Source organism: Leptodactylus fuscus, chromosome 9 (assembly GCF_031893055.1).
Source record: "Leptodactylus fuscus isolate aLepFus1 chromosome 9, aLepFus1.hap2, whole genome shotgun sequence".
Classification (NCBI taxonomy): domain Eukaryota; kingdom Metazoa; phylum Chordata; class Amphibia; order Anura; family Leptodactylidae; genus Leptodactylus; species Leptodactylus fuscus.
Genome location: NC_134273.1, coordinates 79,825,462 through 79,852,086, shown reverse-complemented (window position 1 = coordinate 79,852,086; position 26,625 = coordinate 79,825,462). Strand labels below are relative to the sequence as shown.

Here is a 26,625-nt window from a genome sequence, read left to right as displayed (position 1 = left end):
AAAGGAATAGTAAGCGTTTTCTATCTGTACATCGCCCATACATTAGTCAAGGAGAGAACGCGCCGGGGGCGAGAGCGCTTTTAGTAACACTGGGAGCTCAGGGCCTATTAATAGATGTGATTCTAACAAAAGTAATGCAAGTTCTATCACCTGCAATAATAGACATAACAGGTGAGCGCAACGCCCGGGGAGGCCGCCATACATCCACATCACAAGTCCCAGCGCTCCCCAGCTTCCTGGGCTATCATCTCAGCCGCCAAGTGACACTTTATAGGAAGGAGGTTGTGATCCGGAGAAAAGTAGCCGCTCTATGTACAAAGCCCGTTCCAAATTTAGCCCAAGGGGGGGGAACAAAAGGTTACGTTTGCACAATCACAGACTTAGTATTTCAATGAGAGGAAAAAAAAACCAAGCTGGTTAGTCAGCAGCTTCGCTTCCACATCTGCAACGCTCCATGGATGACACTGCCAGTACTACGAGTCACGTAGACAATAGGGGCTTATGTACTGGCAGGCTAGCTAGGACGCGTTACGGAACCGTGGACCTGAAAGTCATCGATTTGCACAATGTTCCTTCAAGATTTTTTTAAATTTAAAGCAGAAATCTAACATTTTTTTCTAATCTGATTTTAGATTTTTTTGTATTCTATTTTCTGTATTTGATAGTCTATTATTAGGCTTTGGGGTCAGAGTGGAAATTGCAGGAAAATTCAAAATAAATCCAAAAATTTCTTGGAAAAAATATGTTTAAAATGTGATTAGAAATAGAACATTCTAGGTGACACCTTCCCTTTAAATGTCTCCTGATAATGTCTAAGCAATAGATGTAGAAGCAGTCACAGAAGAGGAAGGGCCCCATACCCGGGATCATAATGGGCTTACTATTGTGATGCTAAATTGTGCTACCCAGGACACTGATGTGTTTCATGACCCTTCAAAAATCCACACTTTTCAGTTCAAGTTCTTACTATCTAGTAGCCAAGGGATGGGGCAGCCATAACTGGGCCCCTCGCTTCAATGGCTCCATTCTTAAAGGGATTTTCTGGTCTCTTCAAGATGGGGCATCAGTAAGCGCCTGTGGTGGTCCATGCAGCTCACTTGAATAAGCAGTGATGCAGTACTCTGGCACTAATGCTATATAGTTGAAGAGCTCTCTGCTTCCAGCTCTGACCACTGAATATATTTTGGTGCTGAAGGATGCCCCCAGGATAGGGCATTAGTATCAGATCAGTTGGGGCCAACACCCAGACCCTGCGCCAATCAGCTGTTCTGAACATCAGTATCAAAAAAGGTCAGTGGACCAAAAAAAACTACTTTAAGAGGTGATGATGATGCTTAACCAATTAGAGAAGACTCCGCCTACCAGGAGCCAGCACAATACAGTTGTATCACAATACTTACACTGATGATGCATAGCCAATGAGAAATAACACCGCCCTTGAGGAGCTGGTATGTTACAGTTCTATTACAGTGATTATTGTGATGATAGCTAGCGAATCAGAGATGGCACCGCCCACAAGAAGCACATTACAGTCCTATTACAATAATGATTCTTAACCAGAGAAGGCACCGCCCACGAGGAGCACATTACATTCCTATTACAATAATGATTCTTAACCAATCACAGATGGCACCGCCCACAAGGAGCGCATTACAGTCATCTTACAATAATGATTCTTAACCAATCAGAGATGGCACCGCCCACGAGGAGCACATTACATTCATCTTACAGAATAAAGAACCATTTCTGAGAACAGACAAGGAAATCTAAAGATCTCGAGCAAGAAGATGAAGGGTCTTATCCTGTGTGATGATCAGTAGGGGCCACAGGGCATAAACCCACCACAATGACAACTGATGACACTGACCCTTACTTTTGAACCCATCTGCTGTCTCATCAGTGGATCTGGTGGCGGCGGCTGTGTCCTCCTTCCTCCATGCTTTACACCGCAGCTCAGATTGACAGTTGTGTAAAAGCTCCAAGTAACTAAACCACTATTAGGAAACAGAGGACTAAACCTCAGCTCAGTCAGACTTGTACATATTGGTTATAAGAATTGTGAGGATGAGAAACAAGTAAAGCTTTAGAAAGCCGAAGAAAAGTCATTGAGTGCAAATCCAGCAACAGCGCACAAAACAAATGCTGAGCAGCAGAGAAGCCATAGTGTCCTGTATGTAGCTGCAACAATCCCTGGTAACAGTTCACACAATGCAGTCAACTCATATAACAAAACGTGTCCGGGTACAAAGGGTTTTATTATAGTGAGTATAGAAACTGCAAAACTCTGCAGGTCCAGGGGAGACTCAGTAAAAGACACCCAGACTTACCTTCCCTGACTTCTCCTGGATTCCCTTATGACATCCAATGCCCCATCCTGGTCATCATTGGTCATCTTCTGGATTCTTCCTGCCATCTGGATGACATGACGCACCCCACAAGTTTAGCAATCAGAGGTCCCCCGGGCCCATGACCTTACCCAGAAGGTCTGAAGATGCCCACAATGGAGCACTGGACACCTTATAGGAGTCCAGGAGTTCTTACTTTCCGCACCTTCCCTGGGCATCCAATTATTATACCCTTAAGTGATGATTCATAGCTGGCGAATCCCAAAAATTTTACAACAGACCGAGTAGCTCTTTATAACATCTGCAATTTTTCCATTAATGTAACAGCTGAAAGGTTTGTTTTTGCAGGACATGTTGCATTTTTAAATGGTACCATTCAAGACTTGCATCTAGTGGAGGGTCGCAGCAGTGGTGCACCTGGTGATTGCAGCTATGGGGCACCTGGTGATTGTAGCAGTGGGACATCTAGTGGGAGCAGCAGCGGGGCATCTGATGGGCGCAGCAATGGGGCACCTGGTGATTGTAGCAGTGGGACATCTGGTGATTACAGCAGTGGGACACCTGGTGGGCGCAGCAATGGGGCACCTGGTGATTGTAGCAGTGGGACATCTGGTGGGAGCAGCAGCGGGGCATCTGGTGGGCGCAGCAATGGGGCACCTGGTGATTGTAGCAGTGGGACATCTGGTGATTACAGCAGTGGGAGACCTGGTGGTCGCAGCAGCGGGGCATCTGGTGGTTGCAGCAATGGGGCACCTGGTGATTGCAGCAGTGGGACAATCCCTTTGCATTTTTCATAATGATGACCCATCCACAATATAGTTCATCAGTAACTTATCTGTGGGGGTCTGACAACCAGACCAGGCACCATTTAGCTGATCCAGCTGTCTCCAGGTTCTAGAAACTACAGCAGTGGATGGGGAGTCCTTATAGTCTGCACCTCTTCATGTAATAGGAGCAGAGTTGCAATTCCCCTGTGCCACCACTATACAGTTGGTGGCGCCTCTACTATTACTTGAATAGGAGCAGACTGTACCCGCTCCTCGACCACTGCTGTAGCTGATCTGTGTGTGATCCAGGTGTCAGACCCCTACCGATCAGATATTGTTGACCGATGCCATGGATAGGTCATCAGAGTCAAAAATGCATTTGGGGCCAGAGAATCCCTTTAAGTAGTAACCTAGCAAGAGCAGAAGTCCACCAGCGGTGACCACCTGGGACATCCATGATAACAGAACAGTCACCGTCAACGCCACAGAACCCAATCCCCCGGCACGTTGAGCTGTCAGTCCTTAGGACATGTCTTACATGTTTGGAGAAGCCACCAGTGGGTGTGGACCAGGTAAGTGACGCTGTCTCCATGTCACAGGTCTTCTATAAAGATATTTTATGGCCTTGTAAGTAAGGATTGTATTTTACCTCGAGTGCCCTCCTGATTCTGTGCTTGAAGGTTAAGCTGACCTCCTTACACAAACACATACATCCTGGAACCTATAGCGGCAAGGACATATTCCTTATCGCCTTCTGCTCAGTGACGGAGAAATTCCAAATTTCAGACCGGCCGCCACCTTTTATGTTTGCAAAATATTCAGTAACAAAGCACAACTGGAAGAGACATTCACACCGCAGTGTCCTGGCACCGGGAGCTGGAAATCGTCCATTTCTGTATGTTATGGCTCTAAGACAAGCAGCTTGTTATATAGAGGAGAACGCAACGTCCTATGGTGGGAGCACAACGTGGAGAAATCCGAAAATTATATTCTGTAAAGCTTTTCTGATACATTAGAGAAATACAAGTCCTCCTGTCGGGGCAGGTACAGGGGTCAGATATGTATCACCAAGAACCTCCAATATCTAGATAGAGATAGATAGATAGATAGATAGATAGATAGATAGATAGATAGGAGATAGATAGATAGATAGATAATAGATAGATAGATAGATAGATAGATAGATAGATAGATAGATAGGAGATAGATAGATAGATAGATAGATAGATAGATAGATACAGGATGGATAGATAGATAGATAGATATATAGATACAGGATGGATAGATAGATAGATTGATAGATAGATAGATAGATAGATAGATAGATAGATAGATAGATAGGAGATAGATAGATAGATAGATAGATAGATAGATAGATAGGAGATAGATAGATAGATAGATAGATAGATAGATAGATAGGAGATAGATAGGAGAGAGAGAGAGATAGATTGATTGATTGATTAATTGATTGATTGATTGATTGATTGATAGGAGATAGATAGATAGATAGATAGATAGATAGATAGATAGATAGGAGATAGATAGATAGGAGATAGATAGATAGATAGATAGATAGGAGATAGATAGAAGATAGATAGATAGATAGATAGATAGATAGATAGATAGATAGATAGATAGGAGATAGATAGATAGATAGATAGATAGATAGATAATAGATAGATAAATAGATAGATAGATAGATAGATAGATAGATAGATAGAGTAGTTCTATGTACAAACAAAGACACCTACAAGAGAGGGGTGCCAGCCTCAAGGTAAAAGCAAGTCCCAATGCAAAAAAAAAAGATATTTTTATCAGCAAAAACAGCATGGTATCGAAAATGAAATATGGATGCAAAACCCCAGGATAACAGCAATGAATCCTCCATAAATAAAAACAGAAGCAGGCAGCACTTCAAGTATTTCTAAGTGACAGAAGAAGAAGGTCCAAGTTACTTGACCCTAAACATTGCACATGTGCTTAGAAAGTCCCCACTACTTGGAGAGCTGCCCGTTATCTATCTATCTATCTATCTATCTATCTATCTATCTCCTATCTATCGATCTATCTATCTATCTATCTATCTATCTATCTATCTATCTATCTCCTATCTATCTATCTATCTATCTATCTATCTCCTATCTATCTATCTATCTATCTATCTATCTCCTATCTATCTATCTATCTATCTCCTATCTCTCTATCTCCTATCTATCTATCTATCTATCTATCTATCTATATTCCATATCTGTTCATCTCTGTATCATTTCATATTTACTATAGATATGTGATATATGTAATAAGATTATACATGGATTATATCAAGTATATAAAACAACTTTCACACATACAGTAATCTATACCTCCATACAGTAACATCCATATGATTTCTAAAGTTATCATAAAGTAACATTATATCTATACACACACACACCTTATTTTAAGGATAAGTAATAATAAATCACATGTATCTGTCATATCCAACACATATGAGACAAGTACATGTACAAAGGGTTAATAGTGAGTGATGTCGGAGCCGCAGCGTTGGGGCTGAGGATTGGGCTCACCTTGTTCCCAGGTCATATTTCATCTGCTGTCTCAGTAAGCAAAGTGCATTCATGTTCCAGTCAACACCACACAAAACCCAGCAGCAGCAGCCGCAGCAGAGGCGCACACAAAGTCTCCCTGATCACCAGCGACTTCCAGAAACTGACTTTGCACAAACTCCCACGTCCTGCAGAGTCACATCAGTATCCTGGTCTCCATCCACAGCCAGAGGAACACTAAGCCCACTGGCAAATGTGAAGTGAGCAACGACTGATAACCTGGGACCTGCTCAACCTGTCCACAAATCCGCCCCATTTCCTTGCATACATTAACTGACAGAGCAGAAGAAACATGCTTGATGCAGCGGTTTGCATTATAGAAAGGTGAAGGGTTAATACAATGAGCTATCAGATCAGTGCGTAATTTCTAAAAATCCTATAGACCGCTGGACTACACCCCTCATGTCTCAGCCGAGGGGTGTAGATTAGAAAAAAAAAAAAGTTGAAACTTTTTGAAACAGCGCCACCATTATCCATAGGTCGTGTCTGGTATTGCATCGCAGCCCCATTCACTTGTAATACATTGAGCCAGACCGTAACATAACTCCATTGAATCCGAGCCCAAGGATTCTAATGAAATACAAAAATACACCTTCAAAAACAATAAAAGGAAGAAAACCTGAGGACAAAAAAAGAGCAGTATCCCTTTAAGAGAGACCAAGTGGGTGAAGGAATTAGGTGAAAAGAGAACTATTCCTAAAAGATATTGATGTGTTACTAAAAATAATCTTGTTCCCTATAAGATGCGACTCTTAGAATTCTAAGTATCTGGAATTGGGTTTCGGCTCTGGATGTAAGTTCATGTTTATAACCTTTATACAGTGTAACGCAGAACAGTCTCATCACATGGAAAATATCTCAACTTTATAAACACTTAGTGATCGGATTCATTCCGACTTCTGGAACATCCCCTTCTATTATCTGGTATTTTTGGAAAGACAGAAGGGAAATAGACATTCCAAGACTTGAAACAAAAATTTGTACAATTTTTTAATTTTTTTTTCCAATTCCACTCTATTCTGAATTTTGTTTCCAGTTTCCCAGTACATCGTATGGAATAGTCATGGAGCCATTGTGAAATAGGTTTAGACCCGCAAAAAATAAGCCCCTAATACAAGTCTGTGAACGAAAAAAGTAAAAAAGTTATGGCTATTGGAAGGTGCGGAGAAATTAAGGGCCAAAAAGACAACCAAATTCTGTGTCCTTAAGAGGTTAAAAGTAAGGGAAAGAATGTAAGAAACGTTTTTTTCCTTTCATTGTTATATTTCCGCGATACAAAAATTCTATATTGTCCATTACTTAAAGGGATTCTACCATTAAAGATCATTTTTTTCTCGTTAACACGTCGGAATAGCCTTAAGGAAGGCTATTCATCTCCTACCTTTAGAAGTCTTCTCCGGCCCGCCGTTCGGTTAAAAGCCTGGTTCTTGTCGGTATACAAATGGGTTCTCTCGCAGCACTGGGAGCGGTCCCCAGAGCTCAAACAGCACTGGGGGAGTCCCTAATGATGCGAGAGAACTCTCTCCAGCGACGCCTCCATTTTCTTCAGCAAAAGCCTCTTTGTCTTCTTCTTCCGGCTGGGGATCACACTTCGACGTCTGGAGTACAGGAGCGTACTGCGCATGCCCGCGTAAGCGGCCTCCAAAAAATGGCCGCTGGCCTGTGTACTCGGCTCTGCCGGCCGCCCGATGGCAGAGCCGATTGCGCAGGTGTCGACGTGTGACCCCCAGCCGGAGAAAGAAGATGAAAAGGCGGTTGCTGAAGAAGATGGAGGCGTCACTGGAGACAGTTCTCTCGCAGCATTGGAGACACCCCCAGTGCTGTTTGAGCGCTGGGGACCGCCCCCAGTGCTGTTTGAGCGCTGGGGACCGCCCCCAGTGCTGCGAGTGATCTCATTTGCATACCGACACAAACCAGGATTTTAACCAAACGGCAAGCCGGAGACGACTTCTAAAGGTAGGAGACAAATAGCCTTTCTTAAGGCTATTCCGACGTGTCAACTAGAAAAAAATGATTTTTAATGGTAGAATCCCTTTAATAATATCACCCCCCACAAAAATTGAAAAATTATATCAATAGTAATAAAATGTAGTAAAAAAAGAAACTGAAAATGTGTCCAGTCATGACCTGGGGGAAGTAGCAGAGTCTTGGACGGGGTTGAAAGCTAAATTTGGTACAACCAGTTTAGTCATTTTTTGAAGAAAGATTTCGGCAACCGTAAAAAAAGGAAGACCATCGCTTTAATTACACAAGAAACTGGCCAAAATACAGGAACGCTTTAGGATTACAGAATCACAGAAGAAAGGTCAAGAAGTTTAGAGGCATGACTTCTATGTGAGCGCTAGGATTTGGTTCTGCTCAGTGTGAAGTCATCTGGGAGTTGGCGTAAGACCGGTGGTGTGAACTAGGAACAGGACCTGATTGGTTAGTGGTTGTAGACATGGTGGGTGTAAAGGTTAAATGGATGTAAATCTGTATGCCTGGGATAACATACCCAAAATCGAGCAATATCTTAAGTCCTGCCTCTAATAAGTTTGGTGCATCTAAAAATCTAAGCTTGGCTTTGGATCCCGGACTCCTAGCACTGTAGTGATCTCTGATTCTAGGAGTCCCTGCACCTGTCCCTGTACTGCGAAGAACATTACAGTAGAACTGGGGAGAAGCAGGGACTCCTTGCACCGTAAATGACTATGATCAGGGTTAGGTCCAGGAAATACAGCCAACATCCAGTCTATATCCCAGGGACCGTGCAAAGCCTAAGTCTTCTGTCTTGACATGTTCCTCCACTCTCCCCGCTTGTAATTTTTGCAAATTGTAAATTAGTTGCTTTTGATAAATCTGACTTACGAGCTCAACAGACTAACCAAGCCCACTTTATAATCATGCAGCAAGTGGTGTAAAAATGCAAAAATTTGCAATACAAGAATTTACTAAAGTGGACATGTCAGGGCTGATAACCTGCATATATAGAATGTAAGTCATATAGTCTCCTTCCTTCTAAAGAAAAATGTAAATATAAACATAAAGTTCGATTTCCAAGAAACATATGAGCAAGAGGTCAGGAACTATAAAGAGCAGCATTTAAGGAAGTAGAAATTACAGAGAAAGGGTAAAGATTACGGGAGCCGAGAGACAGAATGGAAACCTCGCCAGTGACCTGAATATTTCAAAAACATTCTCTGTCAATGACAGGGTCATACACTATGTTTTATAGATAGGTTCCTAGGAGCCCTGACAGTGTTATACACTATGTTTTATAGATAGATCCCTAGGAGCCCTGACAGTGTCATACACTATGTATTATAGATAGGTTCCTAGGAGCCCTGACAGTGTCATACACTATGTTTTATAGATAGGTTCCTAGGAGCCCTAACGGTGTCATACACTATGTTTTATATATAGGTTCCTAGGAGCCCTGACAGTGTTATACACTATGTTTTATAGATAGATCCCTAGGAGCCCTGACAGTGTCATACACTATGTTTTATAGATAGGTTCCTAGGAGCCCTAACGGTGTCATACACTATGTTTTATAGATAGGTTCCTAGGAGCCCTGACAGTGTCATACACTATGTTTTATAGATAGGTTCCTAGGAGCCCTAACGGTGTCATACACTATGTTTTATAGATAGGTTCCTAGGAGCCCTGACGGTGTCATACACTATGTTTTATACATAGGTTCCTAGGAGCCCTGACAGTGTTATACACTATGTTTTATAGATAGATCCCTAGGAGCCCTGACAGTGTCATACACTATGTTTTATAGATAGGTTCCTAGGAGCCCTGACAGTGTTATACACTATGTTTTATAGATAGGTTCCGGTGGCTGCATCTCACTCCATGTGCCAAGCCAATACAGGACAATACTGTAAGATTTATATAATAGGTGAACACAGAATGAGGTAATGGACTGGAGAAATATATTAAAATTAAAAATTTATGATAAATTAGAATTTTCTTAATCTTCTGCCAGCAGTGGACATGCAGGTGGCAGCCATTACCTTCAGATTACAACAATGCAGTCATTACCGAGTTCTGGCTTCAATTGTTAGCACACAGGGTCAGGATAACCTTGGTTTCTGTATACAGGACAAGTCATCGAGGAAAAGTCTAAAAATATGTGCGAGGAAAAGACCAAGAAGAAAAGCAGTGCACAGGAGGAGCAACCTGAGGAACTTCAAAAAGTTTGCAGTACAGGGAGAGCCTGATATGATAGGACAGTATAATGCCTCCTTAGTGGTGTCCACACAGTATATTGCCTCCTTAGTGGTCTCCACACAGTATAATGCCTCCTTAGTGGTCTCATCTTATCTTATCTTATGGTAGAGTTGGAAGGGACCTCAAGGGCCATCGGGTCCAACCCCCTGCGAGTGCAGGTTTTCCTAAATCATCCCAGCTATATGTTTATCCAGATTCCGCTTGAAGATTTCCATTGATGGAGCGCCCACCACCTCCCGTGGCAGCCTATTCCACTCTCGCACTACCCTCACTGTCAGAAAGTTTTTCCTAATGTCTAATCTGTATCTCTTTCCCTTTAGTTTCATCCCATTGCTTCTTGTACTTCCTTGTGCTAATGAGAATAGGGGAGATCCCTCTGCACTGTGACTACCTTTCAGATATTTGTAGACTGCTATTAAATCTCCCCTCAGCCTTCTCTTCTGCAAACTAAACAATCCCAGTTCTTTTAGCCGCTCCTCATAGGACATGGTTTGCAGACCTTCCACCATTTTGGTAGCTCTTCTCTGGACTTGCTCCAATATATCGATGTCTTTTTTGAATTGAGGCGCCCAGAACTGTACACAGTATTCCAGGTGTGGTCTGACCAGGGAAGAGTAGAGCGGAATAATGACCTCTCTTCATCTAGATTCAATGCTTGTCTTAATACATCCCAGAATTTTATTAGCCTTTTTTGCAGCTGCACCGCACTGTTGGCTCATGTTGAATTTGTGATCTACTATTATGCCCAGGTCCTTTTCCCCTATGCTATCACTTAGTTCTATTCCTCCCATACTATATATGTTTTTTACATTTCTGTTACCCAGATGTAGAACTTTGCATTTGTCCCTGTTAAATACCATTTTGTTCGCCTCAGCCCATTGTTCCAGTGTGTCTAAGTCCTTTTGAATACACTCTCTCTCCTCTCTAGTGTTGGCTATTCCTCCTATCTTCCTATCATCTGCAAATTTTATGAGTTCCCCAATAATTCCATCGTCCAGATCATTTATAAAGATATTAAAAAGTACTGGGCCCAGAACAGAGCCCTGCGGCACCCCGCTTTTGACTTTCTTCCAGTTCGATGTGTAGCCATTTAGTATTACTCGTTGTGCCCGATCATTAAGCCAGTTGTGAATCCACCTAACTGATTTTTTGTCAAAGCCATACTTAATCATTTTTTCAATAAGAAGGTTATGTGATACTTTATCAAATGCCTTACTGAAGTCAAGATATACTATGTCCACGGCATTCCCTTGGTCCAACCATTCAGTGATTTTGTTGTAGAAGGAAATCAGGTTAGTCTGACAAGATTTATTGGTCATAAAGCCGTGCTGGCTCTGGTTAATTAATGCCTTCCCATCCAGGTACCAAAGTAAATGTTCCTTGACAATTTGCTCAAAGATTTTTCCTGCTATCGAGGTCAGACTTACCGGCCTGTAATTTCCTGGATCGTCCCTTTTCCCCTGGATCGTCTCCACACAGTATATTGCCTCCTTAGTGGTCTCCACACAGTATAATGCCTCCTTAGTGGTCTCCACACAGTATAATGCCTCCTTAGTGGATCCTGTACAGTATAATGCCCCCTTAGTGATCTCCACACAGTATAATGCCTCCTTAGTGGTCTCCACACAGTATAATGCCTCCTTAGTGGTCTCCACACAGTATAATGCCTCCTTAGTGATCTCCACACAGTATAATGCCTCCTTAGTGGTCTCCACACAGTATAATGCCTCCTTAGTGGTCTCCACACAGTATATTGCCTCTTTAGTGGTCTCCACACAGTATATTGCCTCCTTAGTGGTCTCCACACAGTATATTGCCTCCTTAGTGGTCTCCACACAGTATAATGCCTCCTTAGTGGTCTCCACACAGTATAATGCCTCCTTAGTGGTCTCCACATAGTATAATGCCTCCATAGTGCCCTCCACACAGTATAATGCCTCCATAGTGGTCTCCACACAGTATAATGCCTCCTTAGTGGTCTCCACACAGTATAATGCCTCCTTAGTGGTCTCCACACAGTATAATGCCTCCTTAGTGCCCTCCACACAGTATAATGCCTCCTTAGTGGTCTCCACACAGTATAAAGCCTCCTTAGTGCCCTCCACACAGTATAATGCCTCCTTAGTGATCTCCACACAGTATAACGCCTCCTTAGTGGTCTCCACATAGTATAATGCCTCCTTAGTGGTCTCCACACAGTATAATGCCTCCTTAGTGGTCTCCACACAGTATAATGCCTCCTTAGTGGTCGTCACACAGTATAATGCCTCCTTAGTGGTCTCCACACAGTATATTGCCTCCTTAGTGGTCTCCACACAGTATAAAGCCTCCTTAGTGCCCTCCACACAGTATAATGCCTCCTTAGTGATCTCCACACAGTATAACGCCTCCTTAGTGGTCTCCACATAGTATAATGCCTCTTTAGTGGTCTCCACACAGTATAATGCCTCCTTAGTGGTCTCCACACAGTATAATGCCTCCTTAGTGGTCGTCACACAGTATAATGCCTCCTTAGTGGTCTCCACACAGTATAATGCCTCCTTAGTGGTCACCACACAGTGTAATGCCTCCTTAGTGGTCTCCACACAGTATAATGCCTCCTTAGTGATCTCCACACAGTATAATGCCTCCTTAGTGGTCTCCACATAGCTTAATGTCCCTTTAGTGTCCCCAGAGAGTATAATGTCCCCTTTAGTGCCCCATACAATATAATGCCCCCTTTACTGCCCATGCACAGTATAATACACCCTTTAGTGACCCCACACAATATAATGCTGCCACAGTGGCCCCACAGAGCAGACTGCAAACACAGCCCCCACAAAAAGTATAATGCCCCCATAGTAGCCCCAAAGAGTATAATGCCTCCATACTGACCCCTCCTCCACACAGTGCAAGGTGGCTCCATAGAGAGACATTTATTGTCTTCCATCTCCAGTATCCTTAGTCTCGCTCTGACCTGCAAGATGTCAAGGATACAAGGATGTCAGGGGAAAGAGGGATCAGGCAGCTGGATATCAACATGCCCAATCCTTCGTTCAGGGGGATTCAGGACGCCACATACGCATTAGATACTTGGCGGGCTCCGTCGACATCACTCTAATGTGTATGGCCAGCTTTAGGGACCGTGAGATCTTCGTCTCTTTCACATCACGGCCATGAATTTTTGATGACTCTTTAGCCGTTTATACAATTTTCCCACCTAATGAGACTTTTTCACGCCGTTCGCCAATTCCCAGACTGAATATTTGCTTGATTATATTTACAAGACCATAAAAATCCCATGCTCGGGTGCCCGAGGCGCAACAAACATCTCAATAGATTGTCGCAAATGTTTGCTCTGCGCGCACAAATTTAACAATACATTACAGGTCGGGGAATAAAGAACACACATAGATGGACTGATACTGAGCGAGGCATAGATGAGAACTGCAAACAGTGAGGCTGGGGGCTGTAGTGCGCCTCCCACCCCGCTCATATCATAATGAGTATTAACTCAATAACTCCAGGGCACCAATGAAAACCTCAACAGATGAGCGAGCGTAAGGAGAATACACGCTGCGCTGTTAACCCCCGAGATGACTCAGTGGTCAATAATGTGCTTACTTGGGTCTTAGTCAGAGATACTTGTGGTCACGGCTCTGCCCATCTGGCATTGTCATTCACCGAGCAGCGAGCCTCCGCCAGGGTGTTTACAGCCCTTACTGACCCCTATGGAAATCACAAATTAGGAAATAATCCAGATATACCTGTCAATGTAAGGGTGGCTATCAATGTAAGGATGGTTGTCAATGTAAGGGAGGCTGTCAATGTAAGGGTGGCTGTCAATGTAAGGATGGCTGTCAATGTAAGGGAGGCTGTCAATGTAAGGGAGGCTGTCAATGTAAGGGAGGCTGTCAATGTAAGGGAGGCTGTCAATGTAAGGGAGGCTGTCAATGTAAGGGTGGCTGTCAATGTAAGGATGGCTGTCAATGTAAGGGAGGCTGTCAATGTAAGGGAGGCTGTCAATGTAAGGGAGGCTGTCAATGTAAGGGTGGCTGTCAATGTAAGGGAGGCTGTCAATGTAAGGGAGGCTGTCAATGTAAGGGAGGTTGTTAATGTAAGGGTGGCTGTCAATGTAAGGGTGACTGTCAATGTAAGGGTGGCTGTCAATGTAAGGGAGGCTGTCAATGTAAGGGTGGCTGTCAATGTAAGGATGGCTGTCAATGTAAGGGAGGCTGTCAATGTAAGGGAGGCTGTCAATGTAAGGGAGGCTGTCAATGTAAGGGTGGCTGTCAATGTAAGGGAGGCTGTCAATGTAAGGGAGGCTGTCAATGTAAGGGAGGTTGTCAATGTAAGGGAGGCTGTCAATGTAAGGGTGGCTGTCAATGTAAGGGAGGCTGTCAATGTAAGGGAGGCTGTCAATGTAAGGGAGGTTGTCAATGTAAGGGAGGCTGTCAATGTAAGGGTGGCTGTCAATGTAAGGGAGGTTGTCAATGTAAGGGAGGCTGTCAATGTAAGGGAGGCTGTCAATGTAAGGGTGGCTGTCAATGTAAGGGTGACTGTCAATGTAAGGGAGGCTGTCAATGTAAGGGAGGCTGTCAATGTAAGGGTGGCTGTCAATGTAAGGAGGCTGTCAATGTAAGGGAGGCTGTCAATGTAAGGGTGGCTGTCAATGTAAGGATGGCTGTCAATGTAAGGGAGGCTGTCAATGTAAGGATGGCTGTCAATGTAAGGATGGCTGTCAATGTAAGGGTGGCTGTCAATGTAAGGATGGCTGTCAATGTAAGGGAGGCTGTCAATGTAAGGGTGGCTGTCAATGTAAAGACGGCTGTCAATGTAAGGGTGGCTGACAATGTAAGGGAGGCTGTCAATGTAAGGGTGGCTGACAATGAAAGGGAGGCTGTCAATGTAAGGGTGGCTGACAATGAAAGGGAGGCTGTCAATGTAAGTGTGGCTGTCAATGTAAGGGAGGCTGTCAATGTAAGGGAGGCTGTCAATGTAAAGATGGCTGTCAATGTAAGGGAGGCTGTCAATGTAAGGGCGGCTGTCAATGTAAGGGAGGCTGTCAATGTAAGGGAGGCTGTCAATGTAAGGGAGGCTGTCAATGTAAGGGAGGCTGTCAATGTAAGGAGGCTGTCAATGTAAGGGTGGCTGACAATGTAAAGGCAGCTAATAATAATCCCACATCTGTGTCTATGTGTTCTACAGAACTGGATATATATCAGCGTATGAGAGTAGTAGTAGGGACCATGGGGGCAGGGAATTTTTTGGGGCTTCCTGTCAGTTACCACATTACACAACATGTCTGATAACAGGGAGCAATAGATTGCACCGACCAAGGAAGTCTTTACACTTTTTGTTCCCATCCCAATCGCTATAATAAGTCAATTAATACGTACGCCATATTTTTTAAAGGGGTTGTCTAGAATTAGATAAACATGGCGCCTTTCTTCTTATAACTACCTGATATTTCAGGTCAGCGCTTTTGATGTTAGGTGTAATACCAAACACAGCCTATAGACAATGGGGGCGCACTTTTTGGAGGCAAGCTGCCATGTTTTTCTAATTTGTGTATACAGCTCCTATGCAAACTGATATATCTCCATGGTAACAGACTACAAACAACCCTAGTGTAGTCTGACCCTACAGCGATACCCTGCACCACTTGTCCCATATGTCTATATCTTACTATATAGTCCACATATAAACTCAATATACCCGCAGCAATAACATTATAGGATTGTTCAGTCCGAGCGTGAATTACGTTATTTTTCTCACATCGTATTTCCTCCCTTTCCGAGTCGCCTTTTATTGCACTTCACACCTGTCCCAAAATAATTCACTTTAGACATCTCACAATTCACCTTCAGCCGGCGCCGCATCTATCTATAGATAAACATATCCCATAGACACATCGAAACAATACACAGCAGGGGAAGATATAATTAGCACCTATAGATAGAACTGAAGACTGGAAGACTGCTGTCACCGAGAATCCAGGGGCCGCGCCGAGCGCCAATCTGCTCCTCTCCGGGACTGGTAGCCAGAATTCTGAGATCTCAATGAACTTTGAGAAATATCCATCAATATAAGAAGGACCAAGAGAAAAGTGAAACATACAAATACTTATATACATGAGAATATTAGTTTAATAGCTGATAATCTGACATTTATTCTATCTATCTCCTATCTATCTATCTATCTATCTATCCCCTATCTATCTATCTATCTATCTATCTGGATCTATCTATCTATCTGGATCTATCTATCTATCTATCTATCTATCTATCTATCTATCTCCTATCTATCTATCTATCTATCTATCTATATATCTATCTATCTATCTATCTCCTATCTATCTATCTATCTATCTATCTATCTATCTCCTATCTATCTATCTATCTATCTATCTATCTATCCCCTATCTATCTATCTATCTATCTATCTATCTGGATCTATCTATCTATCTGGATCTATCTATCTATCTATCTATCTATCTATCTATCTATCTCCTATCTATCTATCTATCTATCTATCTATCTATCTATCATCTATCTATCTGGATCTATCTATCTATCTATCTGGATCTATCTATCTATCTGGATCTATCTATCTATCTATCTATCTATCTCCTATCTATCTATCTATCTATCTATCTATCTATCTATCTATCTCCTATCTATCTATCTATCTATCTATCTATCTATCTATCTGGATCTATCTATCTAACAATTATCTATCTATCTATCTATCTATGAATCAGGTTTTATCTTCGTTCCTTCCTTCCAGTCCTAGTCGGCCTCTTATCCATCCTCCTTCCTATAGGTCACCATGTATAGGCCGCTCACATAAATTCTATTTCGTTGTCACAATTTGTTCCATTTGTGATTTCCGTGCACCCTCGCTATATCACATCCCCCAGACCGCCATGTCCCCTCCACCAGGTCCTGGCACTTCCGCCATATTGCCTGACACTGATGCTGGCCCTGCTATACACTTAGTACATTGTATGGCAGCGTCTATGTGATAATATAGAGAGCTATCACTACACTGGTACAATGTATACTGATCACACAGCCTATTGGGACATCTTCGTAGCATCAGTTACTGGCGGACACCACGTACAGCAGGAATCAGCAATATTTGGGACCAACTTGCAAAAAAAAATGCCAAAATTCAGCAAAACAAATGGTAATAAAATGCAGTAAGTGTGCGCACTCAAGGAAATACAGGGAAAGATGGAAATGCTTCTGCAGCAAAAAGAAAAAATAGCCTGTGCCTGCAAGGATTCTGCAGCGACAATTCACCCCCCGACTGGTGAGAATTTAATTATTCGGCCCACCAACGAGGCCGACGCGTCACCGGTGTCTTAAAGGAACAGATACCAGAGACGATAAAGATATATGTCACCATGAAACCACAAGCAAGACAGATATTACTCAAATCTCAATGAAACTTGGCTTAGAGGTGGCTTCTTAAAGGGATACGGTTACCCTTGAGGTAGACTTCTGACAATCTAATAATACTTCCCGTGGCCTCTTTAAGAAAAAGTAACATTGGCAAAACTGGGTGTTTTAAAGGGCAGCAATATGTTATAACTAAAGATAAGATTGTTCTGTATATAGTGATGTCACAGTACAGGGATAATACACACAGTGATGTCACAGTACAGGGATAACACACACAGTGATGTCACAGTACAGGATAATACACACAGTGATGTCACAGTACAGGATAATACACACAGTGATGTCACAGTACAGGGATAACACACACAGTGATGTCACAGTACAGAGATAATACACACAGTGATGTCACAGTACAGGGATAATACACACAGTGATGTCACAGTACAGGATAATACACACAGTGATGTCACAGTACAGGTATAATACACACAGTGATGTCACAGTACAGGATAATACACACAGTGATGTCACAGTACAGGTATAATACACACAGTGATGTCACAGTACAGAGATAATACACACAGTGATGTCACAGTACAGGATAATACACACAGTGATGTCACAGTACAGGGATAATACACACAGTGATGTCACAGTACAGAGATAATACACACAGTGATGTCACAGTACAGGATAATACACACAGTGATGTCACAGTACAGGGATAATACACACAGTGATGTCACAGTACAGGGGTAATACACACAGTGATGTCACAGTACAGGATAATACACACAGTGATGTCACAATACAGGTATAATACACACAGTGATGTCACAGTACAGAGATAATACACACAGTGATGTCACAGTACAGGATAATACACACAGTGATGTCACAGTACAGGATAATACACACAGTGATGTCACAGTACAGGATAATACACACAGTGATGTCACAGTACAGAGATAATACACACAGTGATGTCACAGTACAGGATAATACACACAGTGATGTCACAGTACAGAGATAATACACACTGTGATGTCACAGTACAGGATAATACACACAGTGATGTCACAGTACAGAGATAATACACACTGTGATGTCACAGTACAGGATAATACACACAGTGATGTCACAGTACAGAGATAATACACACAGTGATGTCACAGTACAGGATAATGCACACAGTGAAGTCACAGTACAGGATAATACACACAGTGATGTCACAGTACAGAGATAATACACACAGTGATGTCACAGTACAGGGATAATACACACAGTGATGTCACAGTACAGGGATAATACACACAGTGATGTCACAGTACAGAGATAATACACACAGTGATGTCACAGTACAGGGATAATACACACAGTGATGTCACAGTACAGAGATAATACACACAGTGATGTCACAGTACAGGATAATACACACAGTGATGTCACAGTACAGGGATAATACACACAGTGATGTCACAGTACAGGGATAATACACACAGTGATGTCACAGTACAGAGATAATACACACAGTGATGTCACAGTACAGGATAATACACACAGTGATATCACAGTACAGGATAATACACACAGTGATGTCACAGTACAGGATAATACACACAGTGATGTCACAGTACAGAGATAATACACACAGTGATGTCACAGTACAGAGATAATACACACAGTGATGTCACAGTACAGAGATAATACACACAGTGATGTCACAGTACAGAGATAATACACACAGTGATGTCACAGTACAGGATAATACACACAGTGATGTCACAGTACAGGGATAATACACACAGTGATGTCACAGTACAGAGATAATACACACAGTGATGTCACAGTACAGAGATAATACACACAGTGATGTCACAGTACAGGGATAATACACACAGTGATGTCACAGTACAGAGATAATACACACAGTGATGTCACAGTACAGGGATAATACACACAGTGATGTCACAGTACAGGATAATACACACAGTGATGTCACAGTACAGGATAATACACACAGTGATGTCACAGTACAGAGATAATACATACAGTGATGTCACAGTATAGAGATAATACACACAGTGATGTCACAGTACAGGGATAATACACACAGTGATGCAGGAATGATATCTCACTGCTGTAAATAGCAAAATGAATGCTGTAGAGTTTAGAGACATGATCTTGCACACAGAGGTGTAATCACGAGGTTCCATAGTAAGGTTTGGAATGAGACATGGCCTCCCTTAGTTTTTGTCCTCCATAGTTTTTGTTATGCCCACCACAGCACCCTGATTTTAGGGACCCTGTGAGCGCCTTAGTTAGTGGGGACAGTCACAGCTTTTACATTTGGGTCCTGGTGGATGTTACACCCCTTGGATGTATTAGAGGGAGGGCTCAGTCTCAGGATCCTGGTGAATACCTCTGAAATTACAGATGTGGTTGGAATTCTTCCTAATTCTACTTTCCATGAGGTTCCCCAGTGACTGTCTCATCCTGGTGTCCCCAGTCTTATACTTTCTGCATTCCTCTACCTCTTGACGTCGCTGTTCGGAGCCGCCGCTCTGCACGTTCACTGTATCTTTGTTCTAATCAGACAAAAGATTTCTTGTTCTGGAGATAAATGTTGATTTTGTTTTCGTAGTGACTGTAATCTTGTGTCCCTGCTGAGATAACTATCTGTTTTCTTCATGTATTTTACCAAAGCGAAAAAAAAATAAATTCTCATCTATTTACAAGTTATAAAAGTAATAGCTTTAGCGTGTGCTAAGGGGCGGCGGAGCGGGAACATTGGTTCAAGCGGGGTCAAAGCCGCTGCTTCATAAGCAAAACGATTAGAATTCGCAAACCGCAACATCATAGGAAGTTTTACTTTTACCCAAATTTGTTAGAATATACGGTATATTTATTATGATTTTGTCATGTATTTCTATGTAACGTAAAAGTATTCACTCTTGTGATATGGAAACCGTCAACAAGCAGGTAAACCGTTTTTATTAGTCAATGTGATAGTTCTGCAGGACTAGAGTAGAAAGTATCTAGAAAGAGTGTCCGGCTCTGGAGGACCCGCTGCATCCCTACTGTCTATTGATTTCATTAGGGTTTGTGTAATTCTTCATGTGGCCTGCAGGGGCACTGCAGGACAACAGGATACTTGCTGCCAGGTTTCCCCAGATATGATTGGTCATCAGAGGGATCCTATTATCAGCCTAAAGGGGTTCTCTGATCTTATAATCATCTGGCACGTTGCTACAGTCAAGTAGGCTACAAATCCGCAACTCCCTGCATGCTGGGAGTAGTAGTCTTGTACTACTAAGTCGCACCGGTGCAGAGTGGCTCATTTAATTCAATACTAATCAGTGAGTTGCAATACCAGACAAATCCTATAGGTGAGAGTGGCGCTGTGTCCTGACACATTGCCCTATAAACAAAAGGAATTAAAGGGCTATTTTGGGGTGTTGCAGATTGATTTTTAAAGGGGTACACCAATATAATAAGTTGTCACCAATTGTCTAGCACTTAGAGCCAGCCTGGCATTGAGCAGACAGGACCCTAAATACTACTGAAGCCATATCCTTAAAGCGCCCATATATAAGATGTAGCCAAATTTAACAATTTCGACAATTTGGCTGACCATCTAAGATGCATGGGGTCCTCCTCTGATGGCAAGTGTTCGGGATAAGCCGCTGACACAATTGTCTGGCAATGGCGTCCTCCGCGTTCTGATACAGTATACGTACACAGAACAGCCAGGCATAGATTGCTACAAATGAATTGTCTTCTTAAAGATGACAAAAACTGAAGGATCCCTTTAACTACCATTTATCTCCTGGTAGACGTAAACCTTGCCGAGCCAATTCCGTTCCTGCAGTGAGATATAAATTATCAGCATCCTCCAGTATTCAGCCAAAGATTGGAATCAACGTTCTGCGTCACCAGAGCCGCGCACTGACGGATTCAGATAAACGGAGCCAGAACCAGACACTGATAATACAACAAGAGCCGGGGATCTGTGCGGTGTAGAGACATGACGGGGCAAAGACAAGATCAGCCAAAGCGGCCGTTTACCCCGTAATCCCTATCACTGAGGCAACCAATTATTACAAACACTAGCGAGTGGATCAAAAGATGTACAGTATCGTGCAAAAGATTTAGGCAGGTGTGAGAAGGAAAAAAAATGAGGCAAAGAATGCTTTCAGAAATAGAAGGGTACTTAAAGGGATCCTATCATTCACTCACTATTTTTTCTAGTTACCACGTCGGAATAGCCTTAAGAAAGGCTATTCGTCTCCTATCTTTCGTTGTTTTCTCCGCGCCGCCGTTCTCCTACAATCCCAGTTTTTCTTGGTATGCAAATTAGCTCTCTCGCAGCACTGGGGGCGGGCCCCAGCACTCAAACAGCACTGGGGGGCGTCCCTAATGCTGCGAGAGAACTCTCTCCAGCGCCGCCTCCATCTTCGCCAGGAACGTCCTCTTCAGCCTCTTCTTCTGGCAGTGGCTTGTAACTTCTAGGCCTCGGGCCTTGGGTAGAGCAGATTGCGCATGCCCACAGGCCACGTGAAAATGGCCGCTTACTATACAGTTCAAGCGGACATTTTCCCGTGGCTTGTGGTTAGGCACAGTCTGCTCTGCCCAAGGCCCGAGGCCTAGAAGTTACAAGCCACCGCCGGAAGTAGAGGATGAAGAGGACGCTGCATGGCGGCATGGAGAAGACAACGAAAGATAGGAGACGAATAGCCTTTCTTAAGGCTATTCCGATGTGGTACCTAGAAAAAATAGTGTGTGAATAATAGGATCCCTTTAATAGTTTATTTGTGTCAATTATCCAAGTGAAGTGAATGAAGAAAAGAGAAATGTAAATCCCATCACTATTTTTGGTGACCTTTGCCCTTTGGAGGAGGAGTCCTGGAAGTGATGATATGGCCCCCACAGATATCGCCCTGATCTCATCATCATCCAGTCTGTCTGGGATGACATGAAGAGACAGACGGATTGGACAAGCCTACAACCACAGCAGATCTGTGCTTAGTTCTCCAAGATGGCGATGGGAACAACCTCCCTGCCAAAAACTGTCTGCAAGTACCGAGAAGAACTGATGGAAGGCAAAGAGCAAAGGTCACACCGAATATTGATGGTATTTACATTTCTCTATTCTTCACACAGTATAGCATACATTAATGGGGTCCGCCAGTATCTGCTGTAACCACCTGAATAAGGAGACCCAAGCTCAGATGTGAACCTACCCTTACTTTGCAGTATCTTTTCCCCACCAGCCTAAAACTTTTGCACAGTACTGTATGTGTACTTTTTGCAACCAATTTCTTATCACTCCTGGGCGTCTACAATAAGACATTAAGATCTCTGCAAACAGTCATGATGAATAACCTCCTAACGTTTTGTGTACACAGCTCCGAGGCAGACCTATGTGTTTCCACTTTCCAGCCTGTGTAGTCTGCAGTCATGCGTTCGTCTCTTCCCTCGGGCTCCTCTTGTTGATCATCTACAGACAGTAGAAGAGGGTCAGATGGAAGGGAGTCATAGTAGGCTGTAACCATTGTCCACATAAGTCTGTATTGATGTTGCATCCACAAAGGTTGCTTCATTTTCTACATTAGATGGTTCGGAGCAATACAAAATGATTGCAAAAGAATACATACCCTTTAAGGGGAGTATCCCCGGACCCCAACATATCAACCCAGTCCTGCAGGTAGATAGGTTAGGGTCCACTGAATCAGACGGTGTTTTCCCCTTGTGAATCGGAGACTCCATTGCTGAGATATTGATGTTTCTTCAATATGCAAATTAATTCTTTGAAGGACGGAGGACGCCGCCATTGTGAAAAGCGCTCATTTGCATATCAACAAACCGGCGATATCTTGGCAATGGAGGCATCGATTCACAAGGGGAAAACACTGTCTGATTCAGGTGACCCTAACCTATCGATCTGCCAGGTGGGGTCATGTGATGGATTCTGGGGACACAATCCCTTTAAGTAAAATTTGATGATGTTTTACACATCACTAGAGGTTTGGCTGATTGAACAATAACAAGAACTGGGGCCCCCTATGTGAAAGGAGCGGTAGTGCACATACATAACCATTGGTAGCGCTGTACTCCTCATAGATGTGAAAGGAACACTGAGCATTATTCACACAGGAAAGTTGGGGACCAAACTGGGGATTGCAACACTTTGAACCCCAGCAATGAGGTCCTTCTCCCCATACAAGTAAGTTACTATGTGAATCTGAACTACAAACCATTACAAAAATCTCCCAGCATGCTCTGCCCTGTTTATGGAAAAAGCTCCGAGCAGATGGGGTTGGGGTTATTACAGGGCAAGTTCAAAATAACCAGGACGGAGGGGTCAGCGATGTCACCCAGACACATAAGACGGGCACGCCGTGATGTAATGTGTCCAGGGGCTTCGCAGAAATGGAAAATCCTGATGCCATGTGTGTGGGGTCACTTACAAGAATATATCAGGGGTCTGCAAAAACAGCAGCTCCTCAGAGGCATAACCTTATCTTTCCATCCACAGGGTTGTTTAAGGACTGGTGTTTGGGGGTTGAATTGATATGTTCACTGGTAACATTTTCGGGAAATGAGAGTTGTATATCTCACAACTTTGAGAAGACCAAAAAGGGACAAAATCTGCAGCATCTACAGAATTCAACATCAGATTTACAAATCATAACAGCCATGTGTCTAACCCTGCCCAGGCTACATGTGGCCCCTGTTCAATCCAACCAAGTCACTTTGTGCTGCCTACGGTATAATACCCCCTTAGTAGCTATGACACAGTATAATGCTCCCTTATTACCCCCATAAAGTATCATACCCCCTTTTGCCACCACCCAATATAATTCCCCACACAGTATAATGCCCCCTTGTGGCCACCACATGGTATACTGCACCTTTAGTAGTTACGACACAGTATGATACCCTCTTAGTCTCCCCATAAAGCATTAAAGCCCCCTTGTTGACGCCATCCAAAGTAACGCCCCTTGAGGCCTCAAACAGTATAACATCCCCATTGAGGCTGCCAAACAGAATAATGCCCCTCTTGTGATCACCACACAGTAAAAAATCACCTTAGTCGCCAATACACAGTATAATATCCCCCACACAGTATAATGTCCCCCCCCCCTACCACACAGCAAAATGCCCCCCTTGTGGCCACCATATAGTATAATGTCCTCCCTTGTGGCCACCACACTGTATAATGCCCCCCTTGAGGACACCACACAGTATAATGTCCTCCCTTGTGACCACCACACAGTATAATGACCCCCTTGTAACCACTACACAGTATAATGACCCCCTTGTAACCACTACACAGTATAATGACCCCCTTGTAACCACTACACAGTATAATGACCCCCTTGTAACCACTACACAGTATAATGACCCCCTTGTAACCACTACACAGTATAATGACCCCCTTGTGACCACCACACAGTATAATGCCCCCTTTGCGACCACTACACAGTATAATGACCCCCTTGTGACCACCACACAGTATAATGACCCCCTTGTGACCACCACACAGTATAATGACCCCCTTGTGACCACCACACAGTATAATGTCCTCCCTTGTGACCACCACACAGTATAATGTCCCCCTTGAGGCCACCACACAGCATAATGTCCCCCTTGTGGCCACCACACAGTATAATGCCCCCCTTGTGGCCACCACACAGCATAATGTCCCCCTTGTGGCCACCACACAGTATAATGCCCCCCTTGTGACCCCCACACACAGTACTAATATAGGCGCTGAGCCCGTGCCATGTGTTAATAGGGTTTTTTTATGATTGGTTTGGAGGAGGTCAGGATTTGGGATTTATATGTTAGAAGTTATGAAGTCCCATAACATGCTTGTGTAATAATAATCATTCCCTTTAAGTTCAAGAACAAGCCAATGGATGAGAACCTTCTAGGAAAGCACAGAGTGGCCGTTCCATGTACGCAGAGCGCACCACTGACTCACGGACCATCCCCCGATTACTCCTGGGAGTGTTTCCAGTCATAGAGGTATTATGATATCTACCAATGTGACTGCAGCCCTGACCCCATCGTACGCCCTGACCACCAATGACTTCCCATAGGGAAACCTACGCTCCAAAAACCCGACTGATGAAATTCCTTGAAAAATTCCTCCCATCATTGCTGTAATCCGTCCAAATCCTGGCAGAACTGACCCAATGTGAGAGTTACGAAAGCAGAATCGGATGGAAATGGCTGACCCACGGCCTGAATTATCTCACACCGCACGCTGGGTGTGTTGTCTGGAAAGTACATAAGGGGGATGGGGAACATTTTTGTTAAAAGTAATCATATGTTGCATAAAAGCCAGAAAAGTAGAAAAAAGGGCCCAAAAACCCAACCTGATCAAATGTGTATAAGTCACCTGAACCTGCCGCATTACGTGGCTCTATGATGCAGCTAGCTGGGGTTATTGGACTGAGATTTGGGCCGTATTATGGGCCATAGGAGTGTTTTGAGGCCCAATAGACACCTGATCATATGGTATGGCCAAATATAAGGGTGTGTATGACAGGCTGTTTACTGGTGGGACCTGCAGGTATCAGCTGTCATGGGTTAAGTGTTAAGTTTCCCTGCAGCACCTCTGCAGGGGAAAAGAGGCATTACATATTTATTACTGAAATCAAATAGCTGGCCGTACCCTGTGCCCTGCCGTCCGGGGTAACCCATGCTATTCCAGTAAATTGCCCCCAGACACATTTATATTCCATTATTTCTGTCCATCACTTTGATGTTTTAACTCAGAAAACATATGTCATGGCGAAAGCTATAGAAAAGTCATAAAAGAGTGGTGCAATACTGCTGATGGACACCAGGTGGCGATATTTAGTGGTGATAATCTCTGTTTTTGTGGTTGTTTTTAATACTTTGTGTCACATATCACGGGCTCATTAATGAATATAGAAACTCGTATATATACAGTTAGCAACTCCTTTATATATCTATAGAAACTCCTATATATACCTATAGGATCTCCTATATATACCCATAGAAACTCCTATATACCTATAGTAACTCCTATATACCTATAGAAGAACTTTGCACTGCAAAGCTTAAAATCTACAATAATTGTCACATTGCGGGATTAGAACCTGCAGCACATGTCACATGTGCTGCAGGTTCTAATCACAATACGTAGATGAAATTTTTTAAATCTTGGTGCGACTTCTATAGATACAGCAAGTTAGCCACGGGCAAGTTTACTGACCGTTTTTTTTTTTTCTGTAGATTGTGAACCTCATATAGGGATCACAAT

At 43.2% G+C, this 26,625-nt stretch overlaps 1 protein-coding gene across 6 annotated transcripts in view; it reads right to left on the bottom strand.

Moving 5' to 3' along the window:
* The window catches only part of MITF (melanocyte inducing transcription factor), a 128,627-nt gene that overhangs the window by 82,370 nt on the left and 19,632 nt on the right, over positions 1-26,625 (bottom strand). The window lies entirely within an intron of this gene.